Source organism: Nanorana parkeri, unplaced genomic scaffold (genome assembly GCF_000935625.1).
Source record: "Nanorana parkeri isolate BGI_ZX_2015 unplaced genomic scaffold, ASM93562v1 scaffold1017, whole genome shotgun sequence".
NCBI lineage: Eukaryota > Metazoa > Chordata > Amphibia > Anura > Dicroglossidae > Nanorana > Nanorana parkeri.
Genome location: NW_017307285.1, coordinates 398204 through 421900, shown reverse-complemented (window position 1 = coordinate 421900; position 23697 = coordinate 398204). Strand labels below are relative to the sequence as shown.

General features: G+C 43.7%; 1 protein-coding gene and 1 non-coding gene across 2 annotated transcripts in view; one reads left to right on the top strand and one right to left on the bottom strand.

The window, feature by feature from the left end:
- Positions 1-7750: 7750 nt before the first annotated feature.
- Positions 7751-7823, bottom strand: TRNAA-AGC. The gene has a single exon. It is a non-coding gene; the product is annotated as a tRNA-Ala (tRNA).
- Positions 7824-8518: 695 nt separating this feature from the next.
- Positions 8519-23697, top strand: part of PPP6R3 (protein phosphatase 6 regulatory subunit 3) — a 60843-nt gene continuing 45664 nt past the window's right edge. The window contains exon 1 of the mRNA XM_018567171.1: positions 8519-8658. The gene's annotated coding sequence lies outside the window, so the exon portion shown is untranslated. The remainder of the gene's footprint in view (positions 8659-23697) is intronic.

The following is a 23697-nucleotide window of genomic DNA, read 5'->3' as shown; positions in this document are numbered from 1 at the left end:
GATCCCTTTTTTCAAGTAAGTGCATCTAGAAGAGTAAAAGTAGAAAACAGAACACAAAACCCGGACTACTTGTAAAATGAATGAATTACTATATGTCGGAATATACGAAAAATAGTTTCAGGCGCATAATAATTTATTTGAGAATGTGCGGCGGCCATGTTGGCCAACGGCGTGTTCTGTGAATGCATGCCACCATCTTGGAGGCAGGGAGCATGACGTTACATGACGCCATCCATGCATCAGGTGACGTCACACGCCGATATTGGCCCCAAGGTATACACCAAGATGGCGGCGCCCAACCCGTGCGTTGTTATATGACGTCATGCGCCCTAGGGGGCGCGCACTAGCAGGAAAAAAATGCCGTCTCCAACCCGCTGATGCGTGTCCGCCCGTTTTTTCTTAACGGGCGGACAACAGGAGGTTAATACTGTGCTCTGCGTTCTCTACCACCGTGCTTTGCATTCTTTACCACCGCGCTCTGCGTTCTTTAATACCATGCTCTGCGTTCTTTAGTACAGTACTCTGCGTTCTTTACCACTATGCTCTGCATTCTTTACCACCGTGCTCTGCGTTCTTTAGTACCGTGCTCTGCGTTCTTTAGCACCGTGTTCTGCGTTCTTTAGTACCGTACTCTGCGGTCTTTACCACCATACTCTGTGTTCTTTACCACCGTGCTCTGCGTTCTTTAGTACCGTGCTCTGCGTTCTTTACCACCGTGCTCTGCGTTCTTTAGTACTGTACTCTGCGGTCTTTACCACCATACTCTGTGTTCTTTACCACCGTGCTCTGCATTCTTTAGTACCATGCTCAAATTCTTCTACCAATTCCCCTGCAATTCACTTTTTAGTGAATAGATCGGCTATTTTGAAAATAGTGGGGAGAAACAATATCTGTAACAAAAGAATTTATATGTGGGTGGGCCTTGTGGATGAGTGGGGATTGTGGTTGGATGTGGCCTGTATATGGGCGGAGCAAAAGGGGCCCCATAATCTCGTATTGCCTGGGGGCCCCATGTGTTGTCAGTCTGCCCCTGTCAGGAACACCCACCTTTCTCCATGTCCACCCACCTTTCTCCATGCCCGCCAATCAATGGAGCAGTATGGCACACTTTGTAATGCACACTGTGGGACATTTGTCAACTCTGTCCCATAGCCATTAGCCAGGCAATGCTAAACATGAGCTGTGAATCAGATTGGGACAGATTTACTACCGAGTTACAACCTGAGTCATAAATTCCTCCCTCAGCTGATCTATGGTAGCAATGCTCCAGAATGAACCCTGACCCTGGCCACTTGTTATCGTGTGTTTGTTTACAGTGAAAATCTGTGTTATCTTCAGTAATAAATCTGTCACCATCCTTCTGCAAATCGGTTTCAGTTGACTGCCCGGGTTAACAGATGTACAGGTCACAAGTACACATATACTTTTCTAAGAGAAAGTCTGTCCAATGGTGTCCCTAATTTGATTGATAAATGCCCCCATTTTCTTTATTCAACAGAAATTTGTCCCTACCGTGATATGGCCTACTGATTGTTTTTGTTCCCAGTCCTCACCTGCATACAGGAAATAAAAACGGAATCTGAACATGACCTATACATGGGTAGATTACTGTGTATGTTTAATCAACTGTATACTGGACATGTGCGATTTGTTTCATTCTGAATCAAAATTCTGACAAATTTTCCGAAATGCGGACATTCAGATACATCCCAATCTCTGAATCCCAATGCATCCAGATGTGTCCGAATCCGAATTTCCATTTCTGAATTTCGGATCCTGTCCGAATTTGGTTCAACAACTAAACTGATTTGGACATGTGACGTTTCTGGCCAATCAGATGTTTTTCCGTTTAATGCATCGGAGTTGGTCTGAACACATGGGAGCCATATACAGCTGAAACTCGAATAATTAGAATATCGTGCAAAAGTAATTGCAGTAAGTGCTGCAAAAGGGGCCCAAACCAAGTACTGAGTACATATGCATGCTTGTACTTTTCAGAGGTCCGATATTGTTCTATGTACAATCCTTGTTTTATTGATTGCATGTAATAATCTACTTTTTGAGGTTGTGGATTTGGGGTTCTTGGGGTTTTCATGAGCTGTAAGCCATAATCATCACAATTATGACAAATCACAGCTTGAATTATCTTGCTTTGCATGTAATGAGTCTATCTCATATATTAGTTTCACCTTTTAAGTTCCATTAGTGAAATAAATGAACTTTGCACGATATTCTAATTATTCGAGTTTCACCTGTATATACATAAAATACTAAACCTGAGGCTCCTAGATTTGAATAGCATTCGGGATCCGAATGTCCGAATTGCATTAGGGAACTCCCAAATGCCATTCGGGTCTGGAAACCTCAGTTTCAATATGGCTCCCAGACCCGTATTGCTTTCTCGAGGTCCCGAATGGAAATCGTAAATTCGGACTCCCAAATTGCATTCGGGTCTTGGAGCTTCAGATTTCGTATTAATATATGTATATGGTTTTCTGTGGTATTCGGAATAAATATTCGTAAACTCATCCGAAACTAATGAAAATTCGGATTTCGTTCAAATCCGAAACCCAAACCAAATTGAATTTCGGGTCTGAATCCCGAAATTACAAAATATCTGAATCAAATTTTTCTGCAGCTTACATGTCTACTGTATACGTAATTTAATGGCAGTTATAAATGTATGGAGTTGACATGACTCCCATGGCCAAACAAAGTAGACTAACAGCAGAAAAAGACTAGTTGGTCCATTGAGTCTGCTCTTTTTTTGTTCTACAATTTCAACATTGTTGTCCAAAGAAACAGTTACATTTACCCCGTTTACTTACTTTAGAGTGACTCTCTACCTCTGCTGGAAGTCTGTTCCAAGCATCCATTAATGTTTGGGATGTTTGGTGAAAACATGCTTTGTAATTTGAGGTCCCCCCTTCTTGACAACGTATTAAGCAGGGCCTTCTTTAATATTAATTGGGCCCTGTGCAAGATTTTGCTAAAGGGTCCCCACAACCCTCCCACCTCCATCACCTGCCACCCCACTTTCTGACCAGGCCCCCGTATCTACCTACATCACCTCCCCCCACCTGAAAAAAAACTAAAAATGAATATTTATATATATAAAAGATTCAATGTAATAATGCAATGGACTCAGGACTCTGCAACGCAATGAACTGGGGACTCTGCAACGCAATGGACTCGAGACTCCTCAACGCAATAAACGCAGGACTCTGCAAAACAAAACACTCAACAGGACAACCAGCATCGTCCTCCCATCCTCCCAAGCCAGGCTCCCCTTTGCATTCCCTGCAACATCATCCTCCTCTGCCGGCCAGAAGGAGCAAACAACAGGCAGGGAAGAGCACAGCTCCAAACGCTCCCAGCACTTACCAGCAACTTCATCATCCGCTCGGCTGCTCTTCTCTATCACTTGCCAATTACCGCCCCCCTCAGGCTAAGCTAGCAACGGTCCTGGATGTCAACATGCCGGCAGTCCCCCAGCCCAGTCTGCCCCTGCTACCAGCGGTGTCTTTGCTCCTGCCTGCCTCTCTGGACAAAAGGGACAGCTGCTGTGGGCCCGTGTAACTTATGGGGCCCGGGGCAGCTGCCCCTTTTGCCCTGCGGTAAGACGGCCCTGGTATTAGGTATAATTACAAGTCCTTTTCTGGGGTGGCAGCTGTGATCATGTAATATGAAAGTTGTCACTCAATAAATTATGTATTTATTTATATATTCCTGAAATTGTACACAGTGCTTTACAGAGTACATACACCTATTCACATCGGTAGAACCCTTTTACTGTTCCCCTCATAATTAAACATCAAGTCACCTATTGAAACCCCTCCCCTGACCCTTATCGGCTGTATGTGGCCTATAACATTATCTTATGCCATGGTAGTACATCAGACAGTGTATGGACAAAGGACACAACACTATTACATTATAGTTCAGCGCTTAAAGGAGAACTATGGGGTTAAGGCTTTTCCCCATAGTTCTCCTTAGGGTCACGGGAGGACACAAACTAGCGTCCTCCCGTCACCCCTCCCGTCACCCTAGGCTTGCGGTATATTGAGACGCCGCAGCTGAAGCGGATCCCGACAATTATGTCTGGATCCGCCCAGCTGCGTGACTGACAGCTGGCTCTGCCTATCTAGAGGCAGAGCCAGCTGTACCCGCCCCCTCTCCCGTCCGTTCCGCCAGTCAGCGCTGGCGGATCGGAGTGGGGAGGGGGGAATCCAGGATCGAGAGATGAGCGAACGCCGGTATGTGTTCGCTCACCTCCCGATCTACTAAGCCGTCCTGTGACAGTCTCATTGTCACAGGTCGGCTAGAACTATGAGGTTAGTGATAAGCACTCACCTCATAGTTCTCTTTTAACTGAAGCTCCAGTAAAAACTGTGACTGATAAATTTTAACAGCTTATGATGGAATGTAGTTTTATACCCTCAAATTTGAGTTCGAAAAGCGCTTTTAAATGACCAACACAAAAAACCTTTTAATGGCCCTGGTTCACACCTGAGCAGAAAAACGCCAGCAGGAAAACGCCAAACGCCCGAAAAGTTACATAAACTTGATTGGGTAGTTAAAAGCGCGTTTTTTGCCCCATAGACTTCATTGGAAATGCCCAAAAACGTGCAACGGAAGCATGTTAATAACATGAAATCACCTGCACTCGATACAGCATACAGACCTTAACAGAGGGTTGGTGCTTGACGTGACAACACGGATGGCGCCATGTCAGGTACAGTCCATAATAAAGTCACCAGCACTCGGATGGTGACTTCTATTATGGGCAGAAGCATATTGCACATTTTTGTGAGCAGTTTTGGGCGTTTAAACGTGCGTTCTTGCATTGCCTGCAATGTTTTTGGAGATGCCAGTGAAAACGCACGTCTTCATGTACGTGCGTTAAAACGCACACAAAAATTGCACAACGCGCATAAACGCCCAAATAACCGCATGCTGCTAACGATGTTTATCGCAAAAAAAAACAGCACTTTCATGCACAGAAGCAGTAAGTGACATTTCTGGGGGAGAAACTGTGCAGAACTGTGTACAGAACTCTTCCAGGTCACCATATTACATTTCATTGTTGACAGTTTTAGGAAATTACAGAAGCTAAAGTTTTTAAATGCAAACAAAATGTTTTAAATTTTTTTCTAAAGTGGAGTTGACCTTTAGGCCTCATTCACACGAGAAAAGGCCGGCACGTACAGCTCCGTGCTGCGTGCTTGGTAATATGGGGCAGCTCCCGGGAAGGACAGGTGCTGCTTGTGATTGGTACACAGCCCCTGTCCTTCTCTATGGTACTACGCGGCCATATGCCCCACCCTAGGCTCACCTCAAGTGCACGTCCGTGGCTCTGACGCAGACAGGATTCATCCTGCCAGCGTACAAGCTTCCCCACTGTACATTTAGCCCGGCGCCCGGAACTGCATGTCCTGGGCATCGGGAGATAGGACTTCCACACCCCTGCTGCCCCTCTACTCCCTTCTGCCCCGAGGCCGGGACATGGTTGGTCTTGTGGGAAATCCAGGCACTGAGTACGGACACCCACACCCGCACGGACGTGCAGGGCGGGTGAGCGTAGGGCGGCGTACGGCCACATACTTCTATAGAGAAGGACAGGGGCTGCGTACTAATCACACGCAGCACCTGTCCTTCCCAGGAGCTGCCCGATACGGCCGCGCACGCAGCACAGAGCTGTAGGTGCCGGCCTTTTCTTGTGTGAATGAGGCCTAAAGGTCTGATTTTGGGTGAATTCATGATACACCGCAACCAACACTCTAAAGTAGTTTAGAAGGGTGGAAACCTATTAATTGTATCTGTTTAGAAAGATTTTTAGGGTCAATTCACTATTATCCAGCACTTTGACTAAACGGTGGCGATCCCTCTTTAGATAAATAATATTGTCTCTTTAAAAAAAAAACTAGCAATGGCATAAAAAGTGGAAAAAGTATAAATGACATTTTCCAGGCCACAAACCAGTGCACTGATAGAGGAACATGAACCTCACACTTGTAATATCATAGTTTACCATGACAACAGTCTACAAACTTTAAAAGGTAACCTAGCAACGGGGAGCTAATAACAATGATCTAATAGGATGAGTTAGCAACCAGATAAACAAACCCTTATTGTAAACAGCACATTACACATGTACTATAATCCCACTACAGGAAATTGCTTCTATCAAATCATAAAATATTTTATTTCACATCGCACTGGTTGGCATGACTTGATATGTGTGTCATAATCAGTTTCTAAAGGAAGTTTGGTATTTGATTGAGGTTGCTAGCAATCTGTAAGCTTCTAGATAGAAATATAGATTAGTGCTTTTTTACAGTGCAAAAAAAAAACCCTCTAGAGCTGCTTTCCAAAAACATCGGGAAGAGAATTTATCAAAATTGAAGCAGCCCATGGCAACCAACCAACTTCTCTTTTATATGAGGGGAGTTTATCAAAACTGGAGCAAACTAAATCTGGAGCAGCTGTGCATGGCAACCAATCAGCTTCTCTCTTTCACTTTCAAATCTTAACTGAAGAGAGAAGTTGATTGGTTACTATGGGTTGGTTACTATGGGTAACTACTCCAGATTTTGTCTGCCCCAGTGTTGATAAATTCCCCGCAGTGTGTTCAGTTACGTTTTAATAATGAAAGATAGAAGCTGATTGGTTGCCATGGGCACCTGTTGCAGTTTTAATAAATTCCCACCAATTTAATGCAATGTATTGCACATGTAGGGGGCAAATAGTGCAATGTGCTAATGCATGTATGGTGCGTTGCTCTTCATTGTGGTATAAAAGCACTTTACTGCGACGCACCACCATAGACAGGTGTAAACGGACAGAAGTGAAGCTGCTGAAAAAAAATAATGCTAATTGCTAGGCTTTGCATGACGGAAGAGACTGTGTAAGTCTCCTCAGCCATAAAAGCTTATTTCTAGCTTTAACATATTGAAACTTATATATATATAAGATTTTAATAGATCGGGAAGTGGGCGAATGCATACCGTCGCTCGCTCACTTCTCCATCATGCCACGGCTTCCTGCAGGGATCCCCCCCCCTCCCTGCTCCGATCCTCCAGCGCTGACTGGAGGAGCGAACGGGGAGGGGGCGGGTACAGCTGGCTCTGCCTCACGATAGGCCGAGCCAGCTGTCACTCACGCGGCTGGATGGATCTTTGCTACAGCAGGACCCTTTTTGGAGCGGATTTAGCCGTGATTCAAGCTTGCTCAATGCAAGCATTTGCGCGATATCGCGCAAAATGCAAATCGCGCAACGAACGCGCGATTTGCGAACCGCTCAATGTGAACGGGGCCTAACACTGACTGTACAAGCGCGCTCCCAACACACTGACCAAGCAGTCATTAACAACTCTTGGTCAATGTTTACAATAGTGAGCCAATGGAATGGGCCCCCGACCATGTGAACGCTGTGACAGCCAATCACAGAGATCACATGATCAGTACGCCCGCTTTCCGAATCTGGACCTTAAGATCCTTCTAAAGGGCTGCTGGAGGGAAGAGGTTAATAATTGAGTTACGCCTTCTTTACCAATTAATAATGAGTAATTCCAATATGTATGCCTAGAGAATCAGCAATGGCTAATACTGTATTTATAAAGTTTCTGTTATTAGTGTTAGATTATGAGTTTTCACTTGGCCAAAAGCATGTAAATGTATAATAAATCTAATTAAAACTATTAGCTAAGAGAGCTAAAAACAGAACAAAAAATTTACAAAATTAAACACTTGGAGAATGCGGGCATCGATCCCGCTACCTCTCGCATGCTAAGCGAGCGCTCTACCATCTGAGCTAATTCCCCTCACAAAAGTTGAGGGGCACCATGATTCATCAGAGCCTTCGCAGCACGGTGTATGACGTATTAAATCGCAATTTCGTTATTCATAACCATTTGATTGGGAATTAATGAAATGTGACAGTTTATGACTAAAGAATATACACGTTATTTTGCTCAGTTCTTTATATAAAGCTTTAATACGACCGCCATGTTATAAGTATGTCACAAATATCTTCGGCTCCTCGACGACATGAAGTAAACAGCAATCTCTCACTACAACTATTCAAGCGGCGATGAAGCGACCCTCACCATCCCCCCTTCACTTCTGCCCCGAAACAGCCAGCCACAATCCCGCCCCCCACTGCCGCTTTTATTCGCCTATATCCAGAGCCGGCCGCCGAACAGTGACTGGGCGAGCACAACAAATCTTGATTGCCGATTGGACCTCCGAAATGTCAATTCGTGCGATGTTAGGTTGTTGCTAAGGCCTGGAAGGCTGTAGTCGCACCAGCCGCAGCAGCCCATTGGCCGAGTTAAAGTTGCACTTGGTTGACGCTTAACCAATCCCGAGGCGGGACTTTTTTGTAACGCAACTTTCTCGACGGACAACCGAAGCGTCCAACAGCGAGCCGAGCTGGGAGCATAATAAGGCGGGCTTTAAAGGATGACAGCCGCGTCACCCAATCAGCTTATCCAGTGGTAAAAAGAAGGTCTTATGTCGGCGCTGATTGGTTGTTGCCTTCTCCTGAAGGAGGAGGGGGAGGTTTGGAAGAGTTGATATGTCCACCATCTTGAAAAGTCGCTTATAGTGCTGAGCAATTTTCCCGCCTGACTGGATTAGGTTGTTTTCCGATATCAGGTAAAACTATTCGTTGTGTACGTTGTGAGCGGAGAGTCGCGGGGGCGGGAGGGAGCTGGTGGTCGTCTATCACCGAGCAAGCCGTGGAAGTTGTCCTCTGAGGGGCGCAGGGCTCCCTTTCGATACTGGTGCTGGGTATGGAGGCGAAGGGAGGGAGGGGAGTGTTTCCTCTAACGCAGCTAGTAAGGAGCCATTAGCTACCGGCCCCCTCTGTGTCAGAGCAGCGCTAGGCCTAGTTCTTCACCCTGTGGGATACGATGGGAGAACTCCTGCTGGGTCACAGGTCATTCGGCCCAGTCATGTTACTCCACTCCCCGGCCTGGCCTGATGAACTTGGATACACTTCAGGGGTTCATGCTCTTGTTATGGGGCCTACTGTGTAAAGACTGCAGGGGCCCTCATGTATCTTCCTGACAAAGATTTGCCTGCTCACATCCAATCGGATTAAAGCTGTTTGGCAGGTGACTGGAGTAGAGGGATTTAAAGTGCATGTCCACTTTCCCAGCCAAATTGGGATAACACCTACTTTGCAGCGTGTTTCCATTAACATAGCACCTACTTTATATTTTTTAGCGTGTTCCCATTCACATAACTCCTACTTTTTTGTAGTGTGTTCCCATTCACATAACGCCTACTTTTTTGTAGTGTGTTCCCATTCACATAGCGTGTTCCTATTCACATAGCGCCTACTTTATATTTGTAGCGTGTTCCTATTCACATGGCGCCTACTTTATATTTGTAGCGTGTTCCCATTCACATGGCGCCTACTTTTTGTAGCGTGTTCCCAGTCACATAGCACCTACTTATTTTGTAGCGTGTTCCCATTCACATAGCGTAACTTTTTAAAATTCTTTTATATTTTTTTTAATACTGATTACCATTTTAGTACTATATCAGCTGTTCAGTGTCTGCCTCCCCTCTCTGCCAGTCCTGTCATTAGCTCCCAGTCACCCAACAACTACAATTCTACATGCTAACAGCAACATACAAAGCCACCCACAACTCTGCCCTGAGAGACATAACCAACCTCGTCTCAAAATGTCGCCCTAACCGTCCTTTTTGCTACACCTATCATCTCCTGCACTGAAATCACATGGTCACCACCTTCTACAGTCACCTCCAGGACTTCTCTAGAGCTGCTTCTCTTCTCTGGAACTCCCTGCCCCAATCTGTCCGGCGCTTTCCTACTGGGTGATCTTTCAGAATTCATCTCTGTGGGTAATCCTGTCCCTCCTCTGCCTAACAACTCCAAATTTGTCCCTCACAGTTGATTCCTTTTGTATAATTTGCACTTCCCTTTTTAGATTGTAAGCAGTCTGAAGCAGGGCCCTCCTGACCCTCTTGCCTTTGTAGCTGTACTGTCTCCCTCCTCACTACTTGTCCATTCACAAAAGTCTTGTATTTAAAAAAAAATAAAAGGTGTTCTGTGATTGGTTAAGGGGCAGGGATGTGAAAATCGTAGAATGCCAGTAGACATAACAAGTGATGGGGAATTTCTGCTCAGTGAGGGGTATCCCCTCTTAGATGGCGGTCAACTATTTTTTTTTTTGCTCTGGTGGCAACCTAAAATGTTAGGTTTTCTCTTCCTTTTAGCTCTGGTGGCAGTGATTACCGGGACAAATCAAACGCAAATCTCCTTACCGGCAGTAAAAATCTGACGGGTTCCAGCCTCTCACCACTCTATTCAAAACGAAAATAAAACAAAAACAAATTGCTTTCAGAGACATTGACATTTTCTGCTGTCACAGACATGAGGTTTACGTCGGCAGCATCAGGGGGTCTGTAAACTGGTTCCAGTTTCTATAGCAGCTGGCAGTTTGTTTAAATTTTTTCTGCAGCCTGTTGGCTTTTTACTAGAAGTGATTTGGGAAGCTGTGCAGCCTGCAGAAGTTACCATCCCTCGCCCCCTGCTATGTATCCTAGGCTCCTGTACCCCTCCTGGGTGCCTGGGACATCCGTGGTGGGTGTCGTTGGGAAAAACAGAGCGAACCTGAGGCGCATTCGCTGATCATCCCTGCAGTGAAATAAACTAGGAGTGACGAGCTTTATGTTCTAGTTTCAGCATAGTGGCTGGAGAAAACGCTAATAAGCCATGATCTGTGCTTTATTAGCCTCAATGGATTGCAGAGGGGATAGTAGATGTCTAACAGACCCCTAAAGTCTCCTTTTAAGAGAACCTAGAGAAGTATGGACACCTGCACTCCCAATGCAAATCAAGTGCATCTGTTTATTGACATAGATGCAGCAAATCACCGTCAGTGCAACGTTTCTGGGTCACGCAGGATCCCCTTCCTTCGGCAGGACATGTGGCGATCATGTGAGGATCCTGCGTGACCTAGAAACATTGCACTGACTGGGATTTGCTTGATCTATCTCAATAAACAGACGCATTTCATTTGCTTTTAGAGTGCCGCTGTCCATACTTCTCTGCGCTTTGACGGTTGCCATCCGTCGGCTACCGTCGCACCCACGTAATCTACATGGGGGAAAAAGAAGTCAGGAGTGCAATGGGTTCATGGATGGTTACTTTGAGAACCTGCCACGCCAACTGTGCTATCACATTGGTGGCAATAAAGGAAAAATTGTATTAAAATCTCACACTTTTTAAAAATATTTAATCCAGATCAAACAAATATTCATTGTCCTGCAACACATTTCTTTAAATATCTGCCCGAGCACTTAGTTATCAGGTTTCTGAACAGCTCCAACTCTCCCAGCTTGGCTTCCTTGAACCTCCTGTCCAGTACAAGATCACAAGGGACAGAACTGTTTCCTGCAGCTGTCCATCTACTAGCTCGGAGAAGGGAGGTATTAGAAGTAGGGGTGTCTTGCCTTGCTGTGTTTGTGACACACATAGGACCCTGAAAGGGAAAGGAGCCACCCTAAAACAGGATATCGGGACCAGTGATCATGGGACCAGCTGATTCTGCAGGAAACTAACAGGGCTATTCACAAAATGGGTGAAGAGTTTGGAGAAGGCAGGAGAAGGGAACAATCTCTAGGACAACATAGCTGAATTGGAGAATTTTTCAGGTTCAGCTCTGTTGTCCTAGATTGTTCCCTTCTCCTGCCTTCTCCATACTCTTCACCTTTTAGTGACTAGCCCTGTAGTGCTTATAAAAAAAAGGAGCGGCATTCATTGTTAGTGTTTTAATTAACATTTGAAATGTCTTAAAAACATTTTGACTTTAATATGACATGCACATCTGAAAGAATGCTGGGACCTGTAGTGCTGTGGTATATGGGAAAAGTCTAAAGATTAGTATAATACAATCTATTTAATCACATGTGAAACATACGAGTGGGGATTGATCGGAATAGTGCAGTGGGGGGTCATACTGTTTTTTTTTCTAATTATTGTGATTTGGCTTGAATGTGTGTGTCAGATCATACATATTATGGGAGATCTAATCTTTTAGGCAGTACTTTTTATGATCCTGTTGTCGGTTATTTTGATTGCTGTATGTGACGGTGTTGCATGAAATGTACAATATTAATGAGACTCTGTATTTAGAATAAAATAACATTGGTGCTGTAAAGTCTTGTTTAGTTACTGTCATGCTGCAGTCATGTGATATTGTTATGTTGGAGTTTCAGGTGTTTGTGTTCAGATTTATAATTCTGCCCACACACGGGATTGCCTTTTCACTTGTGCTTTTCTTTTTTTGTTCTTTCATTTAAGTGGTATTGGCCTTTATGATTCACGGGTGGCTAATGTAACACTGGAAACATTTGTTTAAATTGTATGACATTGTCGTGGAATCGTATAAGTCACCTAAATACTCCTGGTTCAGTTTCTTTCTTTCCCTTACAGCGTCAGGTTGGCTCATTCAAGCAATGATCCGATCGTAACTAGAACTTTCAAGCCTCCATGTTTGTGTGTCAATATTTTGCTGTGTGCTTTCCAAGAAAGTTGATGTTTTGGCCAACTGCGTTTTAGCAAATAATAACTTTGGGCTTGTTGACATCTAGGATGTTGCCACGCATTTCACAATATACGCATGAAAATCCCATTTATTTACAGTGCACACTCTGCATGTAGCACTTCTTGTATACAAATGCAGGATTAGTTAATCTGCTCTGTAGTATGAATGAGCTCTTAGTTTACTAAAGCTTGTTTTACAGTATTGAGGTATGGTTCTTCTTTAGGATACATGTGTCTGAGTTTGTGGAACATTACTGCAATAATCCATTATGTGACAAACCTTCACATTACAAGAAGTATATACACAGACCTCCTTTAGTCAGATGTGGTGATTTGTTTTGATTCTACTGGATTTTATTTGCTTGTTTTTAAATATTGGGATATTCTGGTCTTTGGGAGACTTTAATTTGGATGATGTTTGTTCTGACATTACGGCCTTGTTTACACCAAGCGCAGAGCAGTTGCAGACCGGATCAAAACTGCGTCCAATGTATTCCAATGGTATTTCTTGCTCCAGTTCACATCGCAGCGTTCCGTTCCAGAGCAGGTGAAAAAACTGCAGCAAGCCCTATTTTACCTGCTCTGGAATGCATGCAAATGCATCAAAAACACATGCAAATGCCTGGAACACAAAGAAAGCCCATGTTAAACTAAAAATATATATATTTTTTTTTAATCAAAAACGTGGCACAGCCCAGTGCACTGCGTGCAGAAACCTGAGCGGATCTGCTCTGCATTTGGTGTGAACAAGGCCTAACAGCTACTTGGTAGTTTTTGTTGGTTGCTGACAGATCTAAATGATTCTCGCCCCAGTTAGTCACATCAGGGAATAAGTATGTCTTTTGGTGCACCATCATTTCTCCTAATGCCAGGTGTACTCTGGTGAAGAATCAAGCAACCAATGTGAATCTTCCTAGTGAGAATAACGGCTGCATGGAAGTCCTCCTGCCCTTTTTTTCTTTTCACTGCTATAGAAATAAAAATTCTTGCTTGGCCAATCTCTGGGAAAGATATTTGTGTCTGCGTACCCATCTGCAGTCTCACTGCTGATAAATTAGTTGTTTAAAACCTAAGAAGCTGCTCTTGGGGGTCTTTAGAGCAAGAACTGCACTAAATAAAGCCTTAAAAAAAAATGTATGCCTAACTCCAGGATTAAATAAAAAACCCCCTTTAACTCCTAGCAGTGTGTGTTATGGAGGATGGAAGGAGATAGTTTGGGCACACAGTCGCTTAATCATTAAACTTTCAAGATCTCATTTCAGCTCATGTGTTCCATGTTTTAATAATAAAAAAAAAAAATGTTGAAAATGAAAGAAGCTGTTTGGTTACTATGGGCAACTGCTCCAGTTTTAATAAATCCCCCTCTGCGTATCTCCACAAACACACAGGCATGTCAAGGCAACTGGCACTCCTCCATCCTTTCTTCTCCAAGCTAGTAGATGAACCTCTGCTGCAGACTGCTCTGTCCCTTGTGATCTTGCACTGGACAGGAAGTTTAGTGTAGAAGAGCTGAGAGAGTTGGAAATGTTCAGAAACATGACTAAGTGGACAAAAATGTAAAATACTTTGCTGGGCAATGAAGATTTTTTGATCTGGATTCATTCATTATTGAGCATTATCTGAGCGTATAACAAGTACCGTGTTTCCCCGAAAATAAGACACTGTCTTATTTTATTTTTTTCACGAAAAAAGACACTAGGTCTTATTTTCGGGGTAGGTCTTATTTTCGGGGAAACACTGTAGGATGAGAACTTGGCTGCAGCAGCCAGACATTGATCAGCCTGAAGCGACAATGTGACGGTCATATTGCGTAACCGACTAATCGAACTTAATAATCGGCCAACTAATCGATTTTGAAAATAATCGTTAGCTGCAGCTCTAGATTTTTGTTTGTCAGCAGTACAGAAGCTATTTGGGAATTCAACATTTTTCTTTGACTGTTACTGGGACAGGTGGTGAGGGGACCTATTCCAATAGGTATGCCTTTTTAGGTAATAACTAATATGTAATTTCTATTATGTTTTTGGGACAGGAAGTCAAATCTTCCCAACAAAACCCCTGACATTGACTGGTTTACATAGAAACTTTGTCCTTAGACCTAAGGCCCAACTCACACTTGCAAATAGAGAAATCACATGAGTTTCATGAAGTTCTCTGTAAGACTCATGTGATCTGCTGCAGGCTGGAGGGTACTGTACAATACAATGACAGCTTCCGCAGCTGTTCGCTTGTAATCTCACACTTGCGATTGCCTGTGGATGATCACACCTGGACACGAGCGGTATGCGCAGAAGACGCAGGAAGAAAAACAGTTGCGCCAGTAGTTTGGAAAAGAGCAAAGGTGAACTGTACTGTGCGGAGCATTCATCAATCTATGCATTTAGACTTTGGCCCGTTTACCATCCGCAACATAAAAACACTAAGGCTGCAGAATGTGCGCTGCATTTGTTATACGTCCCCTCAGGGCAGCCCATTAATTTTATTGGACTGCCTTATAATGGCAAATACAGCATAAAAGCTCATGCAGTATGTTTAATCTATGAAGTTTGCATGTTTTTCACTCGTTAATGCATGCACCATTATGCGTGGCTTGCTGCATTTGGGGTGCCATGAACAAATATTTGCACCTCATGCATTGTGTGAGCATGCACAAAAGCATGCGATTTTGCACAAGTTTGAGTGGGGCTTGAGGGTTGTCACTGCAACATAAAGGAATGGGCAGAGGTCCTAACCCCTCTCCACTTAAAATGTTTGTCTCTGTTGGGGAGATTTTCCCTGACTTCCTGTGAGGACAGGAGGTACATATCTCTCCAACAAGGGCACATATTTCAATGGTGTTACTCCCTAGATTAGACCGACTGGCTTTTAAATTCCATATTTTGTTTTAAGTAGAGGTGCACCGAAATAGTCAGGCCAAACCCAAAAATGTTTTTTATTTTAACTTTTTCAAATTTGTTTACATTTTTATTTTTTATAAACTTTAAAAAAAAAATTTTATATTCATTTTTATTTTTTACTTTTAGGTGCTTCGGAGAAATATTAGAGGTCTAAACTAAGAGATTAAGAACAGAGTCCTCAATCTCTTTTTCTGCTGCCCCTGTTATAAATGAACAGGAATCCTCTATACTGAGTGTTCCTGTTCATTTATAACATGAGAACATAGTGTGTTTACTATAACTACAATCATGAACGAACAGGAGGGGATGTAAATCACTTCCCATTCATTCATAATTGAGGATATAGTAAACATACTCTGTCAATTGTCTACAAACAGCGATCACTGATTGCTTGTACCCGCTCTCCTTCCTGGCATGCTGTCACAAGAGGCTGAGCGAGCGGGGAGGAGAGCACAGCCTCCTGTGACAGCGCTGGCTTTCTCCGCCCACACTGCTCTCCTCTGATCTGTGACAGGAGGCTGAGTGGTGTGGGAGGAGAGACGCTGTAGCTAACGTAAGCTGTAGCTCCCCTGGATAGTGTGCCACCCCCGGCCAGACACCCCCGCCTTGTTTCCCAGCTCCGCGGGCACGGGACCCCCGTGTCGGTGAACAGTGCTTTGCTGATATTCCCGCTGAATGGGACCGGGAGTGATGCTGATTGCTGCAGAAGCTGAGCAATAAGCTATTGGAGTGTGAGCTGTGCTCAAATAACTTATTTAGAGTTGGAAGGTGACACTAGGGGTCTTTTGGACCCCTAGTGTTACCTTAGAGTACGTGTCACTGCTAATATGCAATAAAATAAAGTTAAAAAAAAGTTTAAATAAAATTTCTATTAAAATGTCAAATTAAACTTTTTAAAGTCCCCCTCAAGCACGTGCACATTAATGGTGCACCTATGTACAAAAGCAACGATCGTGCTATACATTTGGTATCGACGCACACGCCAGAGTGAGACCAATAATTCTAGGGCCAATATTCATGGATATCTCTAAACTGATGACCTGTACAGGCTTTTAAAGCATCCCCTATGGACAATGTGGGCTACCATTTTTTTGTCGCCATTTCATGCACACGCACTTTTCTTTTTTTACCTGGGCATTTTGGGTATTTATATACTTTTTTTGTAACAATCTATTATAAGGGGGAAAAAATGTGTATTTTGGGGGATAAGTAATTTTCAGCCCTAAAATGTGGATTGCAACGTGTGCAGAGAAAAGGGCTTTGGCAGCGAAACGGTTAAAAGACAAATAAGAGAAAGTCTATACTGTTTATTTACAGTAAAACTTTCTTAAAACTGACTCCGGTCTAAACAAACTTTTGTTTTTTTGTCTATAAATTCCTTAGAAAATGTATATTTGCAAAACAATATCATCTAGGTTTAGAGAAGAACTATGAGGTGAGTGAAAATCACTCCTCATAATTCGAGACGACCTGTGACAATGAAACTGTCACACGTCGGCTCAATAGATCGGCAAGTGAGCGAACACATACCGGCGTTCGCTCACTTCTCGATCCTGACCCTGCAGAGAGCCGTGACTGTCACTCACGGCTCCGTGCAGGGATCCCCCCTCCCCTGTCCGGTTCTCCAGCGCTGACTGGAGGAACGAACGGATGGGGGCGGGTACTGCTGGCTCTGCCTCTAGATAGGCAGAACCAGCTGTCAATCGCGCAGCTGGGTGGATCTCGACAGTAATGTTGGAATCCGTCCCTGCTGCGGCGGTCTCCAGTATACCGTGAGCTGTAGCTTGGGTTATACTGAGCGTTGGGTCATGGGAGCACTCTAGTATGTTCTCCCGTGACCCTGAGGAGAACTATGGGAGAAAACGCTTACCCCATAGTTCTCCTTTTTTAAGGGCTTGTTCACACCATCTGCAGATCAGAACGTTTTTTTTTTGTTTGCTCCAAAAACGCATCCCCATAGATTCCAATGGTTTGCAGAGTGTAGTTCACACCATTGCGTTCAGCTCCAGAGCTTTCAAACAAAAAAAAGTCCAGCATTTTTTTTTTTCCCTGGTCTGGGATGTACAAAAATGCACTGCAATGCACTTAGTTATTGCCAAAGAAAAAGGGCCTGTAGTGGAGATGTAAAACTTGGTCTGGTCCATTTCACTTCCCCAATGCAAGCATCACTTCCCTGGCTGGGATTGTATTTAGCTGGCAGTGTAACCTGCGGCTGCTGAATACGCGGATAGTGACTGTTTTTGAGTCGATTTGAAAATGTAACTTTTGTCGTGCTTGTTGGCACCAACACGGTCCACCCAAAGCTCTAATTGCATTTAAAATTTGAGCAATGCATGGCCAGCTTAAAGTGACATTAAAGCCAAATTTTTTCCCCCTCCCCCCCATGTAAATGTTAGCACTTACCTCAAATGATGTCTCTTATTCTGATCTTCCTCTTCTTTCCCCATGTTTTCATGTGTCCCTCCAGCGGTGCGGCGTCACTCCGATCCAGCGCTGACTGCTCTGTCTCTCCGATCCAGCAGTGTCTGCAGCCGGGTGCACGCGTCCATAGACTTACCTTGCGTCTCTGCTCGTCTCCCGGCCGAGAATCGGAACTGCGCATGCGCCCGCCCCAAGATCCTTTGCAGCCGTACGATCACTTCCTGATTTAAAACCAGTTCAAGCGGTTTTTTTTAAAAACTTCTTGCCTATATGTACTGCATGCTAGCAGTAGATATAGGAAAAAAAAAAACGGAGGGTTTAGAACCCCTTTAAGTTCTACCGGAGACTAGGAGGTAAACATTCCTGAAAGTTTCGGTTTCCTTACCTCATTCTCTACAATGGAGTGGTGTTCGGTGATGTGAACAGCAGGAAAGGTATTTACTTTCAGAGAAAACATTGATTGGGAAGTTCACTTTTGCAATACAAGTTTTAAACTGAATATAGACTCCGTATGATAGCACCTGGAAGTTCCTGTGATTTGTGCAGGATTAGGTACGTAGTTTGCACTTCATGTGTGCCTTTTTTCATTTTTTTTTTTACCTAGCTTTTTACATTTTTAAAAGCTTGCCTTTTCCAAATTTGTTGTATTAAATACAGGAATGCACTGCCTGTACAAAACAGTCACACACTGTGTTGCCGCCTTTAGCTTTGATTACGGCACGCATTCACTGTGGCATCATTTCAGTAAGCTTATGCAATGTCACAATATTTATTTCTGTCCAGATTTGCATTCATTTTTCACCAAGCTCTTGTGATGATGGGAGAGTCGAACCCCTGTGTAAGGATTCTCAATGGGGTTAAGGTCTGGACTCTGTGGTGACCAATGATGTCTCATGCTCCCTGAACCACTTTCACAATCTGAGCCCGATCGAATATATATATTCGAGCAGTTATTGTGAATGGATCTCACTAGGATTGATAATTCAATTTTTTCAAAATGTCTGGTTATTCGGCTGCTTCAAACTTGGGTACAGCCAATAATAACCTTAGTGACTGATCCTGCAGCGTTTCAGATCTCTTAGACCCCATTCACACCAGGGAGACAGCTTTTCAGCGTGCTTTACGCACGGGTTTTATGCTCGTTTTACAGGCATTTTCTGTTCATAAGCAATAGCGTTTTTAAAGTGACATTAAAGGCAAAAAAATAATTTAGGGGTAAATAGCTTGTCCCCCGTTAACCTATTAATCACTGCAGTAATTCTCCAATGAAAAGCTCTGACCTATATACTTTTTTATAGCCAGGCAGTGTATGTAGGTTAAGATGCAAAACTCCCTCTAGAATTGACTCCTTTTCTTCCATTTACAATGCGTTTAGGTGATGTATATAGATATTTTTATTTATTATAATCCAGGGTTCATAGAGGCCTTGGGTTTTGCAGAGCATTGTGGGCTTTCTAATAAGATCACTGCAGTAGCTTTTCTTTTCGGATCCGTTAGTCTACGGAGACGTATAAGTGGGGGAAGGGAAGCTGAGTCACACATCTGACTTACTCGTGGTCTTTTTAAAGTAAACCTGTGCTCAGAGAAATGCGGAGGCTGCCATTCTTGACATCCTTCTGAAAATACTAGCTGCCTGGCTATTATTTGGACTTTAACCCTATCGCTCCTAAGCACATATGGCTTAATTCAGAACCACCACTTGCAGCTGGCCAGCTCTGTATGCCTTATGTCCTTGGCATTCCTTACTCGACTATAAGCTCATGGTTGTTTCAGTGATTATTAAAGGTCAACTCCGCGTGTAAGGTCCAGTAAGCCATCACGTCCAATACAGTTTATTGGATGTGAGGACGCTAAGGGACATTCTATCGCTGGAACGGAGAAGAGATGTTTCAGGGACTGGTCTAGCAGCCGCAAGCTTCCAAAGGTTCGGGGGAATATATTTTCGTTATTGTCATCTAGATTAAAACAAGCCCTTAACCCTTGCAGTGAGCTACCCCCACATTACAAGGGTTAAGATCATTTCTACTCTGGAATTATTTTAACTTATCATCAGTCTCTTTGACGGGGCTGATTAAACTGATCGCTATGATCAGTGATTGACAAGCTGCTGATCATAGCTATGCATTCACAGTGACACCTGCCGCCACCACCGCATTGCCCGACATGAATCTCCCTGCTGGGTGCCTGCGGACATCTCTGTTCTGCGTCCCCTACGCAGCCTGCTGTCTACGCTGTGCCCTTCAATTCCTCTACTGCTCTTCCACTACCTGTAGCAGTGGAGACAGTTGTCTGTGCAGGAGAAAGTTACAAACTTCAGGATGGCGAATGAGAATCAGAGTGGAGAATCAGTAAAAATGTAAAGCTGGCCATACACCTGCAGATTTTCTCAGGTCAGATGGGAAAAGTGCAACAGATTCCTCCATCTACACTAAACTGTGTGGATGGGGGAATCTCCCACTGGGCCAAGCTTCAGTATCTTGCTAGTCGGCCCCGCTGGCTCTCAAAATACCTGAACAATGCCTGCATCCAATCAGATTGTTCAGGTATTTTGAATACCAGGGGGGCCGACTAGCAAGATACTGAAGCTTGGCCCAGCAGAAGATTTCTCCATCCACACAGTTTAGCGTAGATGGAGGGATCTGTTGCACTTTTTCCATCTGACCATAGAAAATATTGAGGCAGCAATGGCAGCCTCAATATTTCTCATGACAGATTTCTTATAATGTGTTTGCTTTAGAAGTGTATGTCTGTCGGGAATAACTGGTGACCAGCCCCGCCGAGGTGGTATCAGGTACCTACCATCACCCATGCCATCAACCGGGCAAACTCCCCGCTGTGTTTGAGATCATGCAGAGCTCAAGGCACGTATGCTCACTTATGGTGGGATTGCTCCCCTTTTACCTTGGATATCGTATGTAGTGTGATTGTCTTAATGTATGCTCACTGTATTGTATGTATGTCTTTTGTTATATTCTGAACCTTCAATAAACATTTTAATATGGGGGGAAAAAAGTGTATGGGAGGGGGGGAACAACCTGTACAGTAGGGCTGCAACTAATTATTTTCATCGCTTAATTGGCTGATTTTTTTTTTTTTGATCGGATAAAATAAATATCAATTTAAAATGAAATGCAGTGTTAGTTTACTTCATAATAAAACCATGCACAATGTTTTGCAATCACACTGCACTGGAATGCACGGCATTGCGGAACCGTGCGTTCCATTGCGAGCAACCACACTGTTGTGCTTGCATTTTTTTGCTGTCATTGAAATGAATGGCACTGCAATGCACCTCCTGCAGCAAAATTGTCAGGCCGAAAACGGAAATTAGTTTTTTCCCACCTTTTTTTATTGTATTTTTTTAAATAATTGTATTGTAAGCGCATGTTAAGTCTGTGAGGTTGAATAGAATAAAAATCTGGTAGATTCCTCCTTCTACGCTAACAGAGTGGATGGACGAATCTTCTGCTATCTTTTGCATTCTGTAGTGGTGCCCATGCTTACAGCTGGTTTGCTGCATGCACTGGTTACCTGATTTCCCAACATATCCTTTTTTGACAAGTCAATCTAATGACTGACAGGGGCTACCAGGAATCAAATTTTGGCTGAGATTTGATCTTAATCCCTCCCACCATCCTTGTCTCTTATGCCTCATTCACACCAAAACTGCATTGAAAATGCATGCGTTTTTAGCCATTGTATTGCAATGTGTTTTACCGTTTTTGATGCGTTCCGATGCAGTTTTTTTATTAAAATGCAAATCAGACTATGTCACTTCCTTCTTCCTGTCACAGCACTTTCCTCCATTTTCTAGCTTGGACATGCTTCCTTTGTTTGGCAGGTTCTTGTTAGTGTTGGCTATAGCCATTTTCTAATAATAAACGTAGTTATTGGGTGCACCCCTTGCTGACGGTCAGAGATATTTGATTATTAGATTAGCATCCATGTCTGCCATGTTTCCAGAGCTGTTCCATTCCTAATCTCCTCTACCAACTCACAGGAAGTCCCCAGAAGATTACATTACTAAATCTGTGGGGGGTTTTTTTAAAGTTGCGTTTGCATGTGTTTCGATGCAGCTATAATAGTGCAAGCAGTACTTTTTCTGGCTGCATCGGAACGGACTAGTCTGGTGTGAACAGAACAACGGAATCCCATTGGAAATCATTGTGCTGCGTTTTTGATGCAGCTCAAAAACGCAACGGACTGCATCTGGTGTGAATGGGCCCTAAAACACAGACCTTTAATCTATGGTCCAGGATGAGGCTAATTGGACTCCTTGAGGTAACAGGATAGCAGGCACAAGACACAGGGCAGCATTGAATAGGATGAGAGCAACCGGTATTTGTACATATTGCATGGATATAAAGCACTTAATATCTTTGACTCCATTCACACCTAGGCAACAGTGTTTTCATGCATTATTAATTTTTTTAGCAGTTTTACACGCGTAAAGAGACCGGTTGATTTTGTTTGCGTGACTGTGTCAAGCATGTGATAATGCAAAAACTTGTGTTGCATGATTTCCACTGAAATCTTTGGGGCAAAAAGTACCATATTTGCCGGCGTATAAGACGAGTTTTTAGACTTAAAATCGTGGGTCGTCTTATACGCCGGGTATACAATACCGCTGGATGTGCGGTAATACTGTATGAACGGTAGCTTCGGCTACATACAGTATACCGCTGAATGATAATGAATACAAAGCCTGCCGTGATTGGCTCAGCGCGGTATACTGTATGTAGCCGAAGCTACCGTACATTCAGTATTACCGCACATCCAGCGGGCTGACAGATTAGCCTTCCTGGCAGTCAAATTTTTTTTTAACTTAAAATTCCCCTGCAGTTTTACACGCGTAAAGAGACCGGTTGATTTTGTTTGCGTGACTGTGTCAAGCATGTGATAATGCAAAAACTTGTGTTGCATGATTTCCACTGAAATCTTTGGGGCAAAAAGTACCATATTTGCCGGCGTATAAGACGAGTTTTTAGACTTAAAATCGTGGGTCGTCTTATACGCCGGGTATACAATACCGCTGGATGTGCGGTAATACTGTATGAACGGTAGCTTCGGCTACATACAGTATACCGCTGAATGATAATGAATACAAAGCCTGCCGTGATTGGCTCAGCGCGGTATACTGTATGTAGCCGAAGCTACCGTACATTCAGTATTACCGCACATCCAGCGGGCTGACAGATTAGCCTTCCTGGCAGTCAAATTTTTTTTTAACTTTTAAAATTCCCGCCGCTTCCGCCCCCCTGCGACGCGAATGCTCGCAAGGGACGGAAGGCGGAGGACACAGTGGGGATCATGGACAAGGTAAGAGACTCTAACCCAGCCACACTCGGGAATTCCGCCATGGAGGTTAGTGGGTGTATTTAAACATTATTTTGGCCTATACTCGTCTTATACGACGAGTATAGCCCAAACTTGTTTTAACAGAAAAATTAGGGGGTCGCCTTATACGCCGGCAAATACGGTAGTCTGTTACCTTCTGTGTTTTTTTTTTTTAAGAACACAAAAAAAGATAAAGCGCAATCCTGTGGGCAAACTTCAATGGGATGGCTGATGTTAGTAGGTGTGCAAAGTTCCTCAATACAGGGAGAGGACCCTGTCTATTCGTAACTGCAGATAAAAACTCAAAGGACAGGAGCGCAACTACCAGGAGTGACGTGAACGGAGTGGATCTAGTAGATCTATGCGATGGGGGAAGATGGTGGATCTTGGTGTGTAAGAACTGGGTGTATGCCGTACTGTTAAAGCAAGCTGACTTACAGTTGGAAGCTTCTCTGCGGT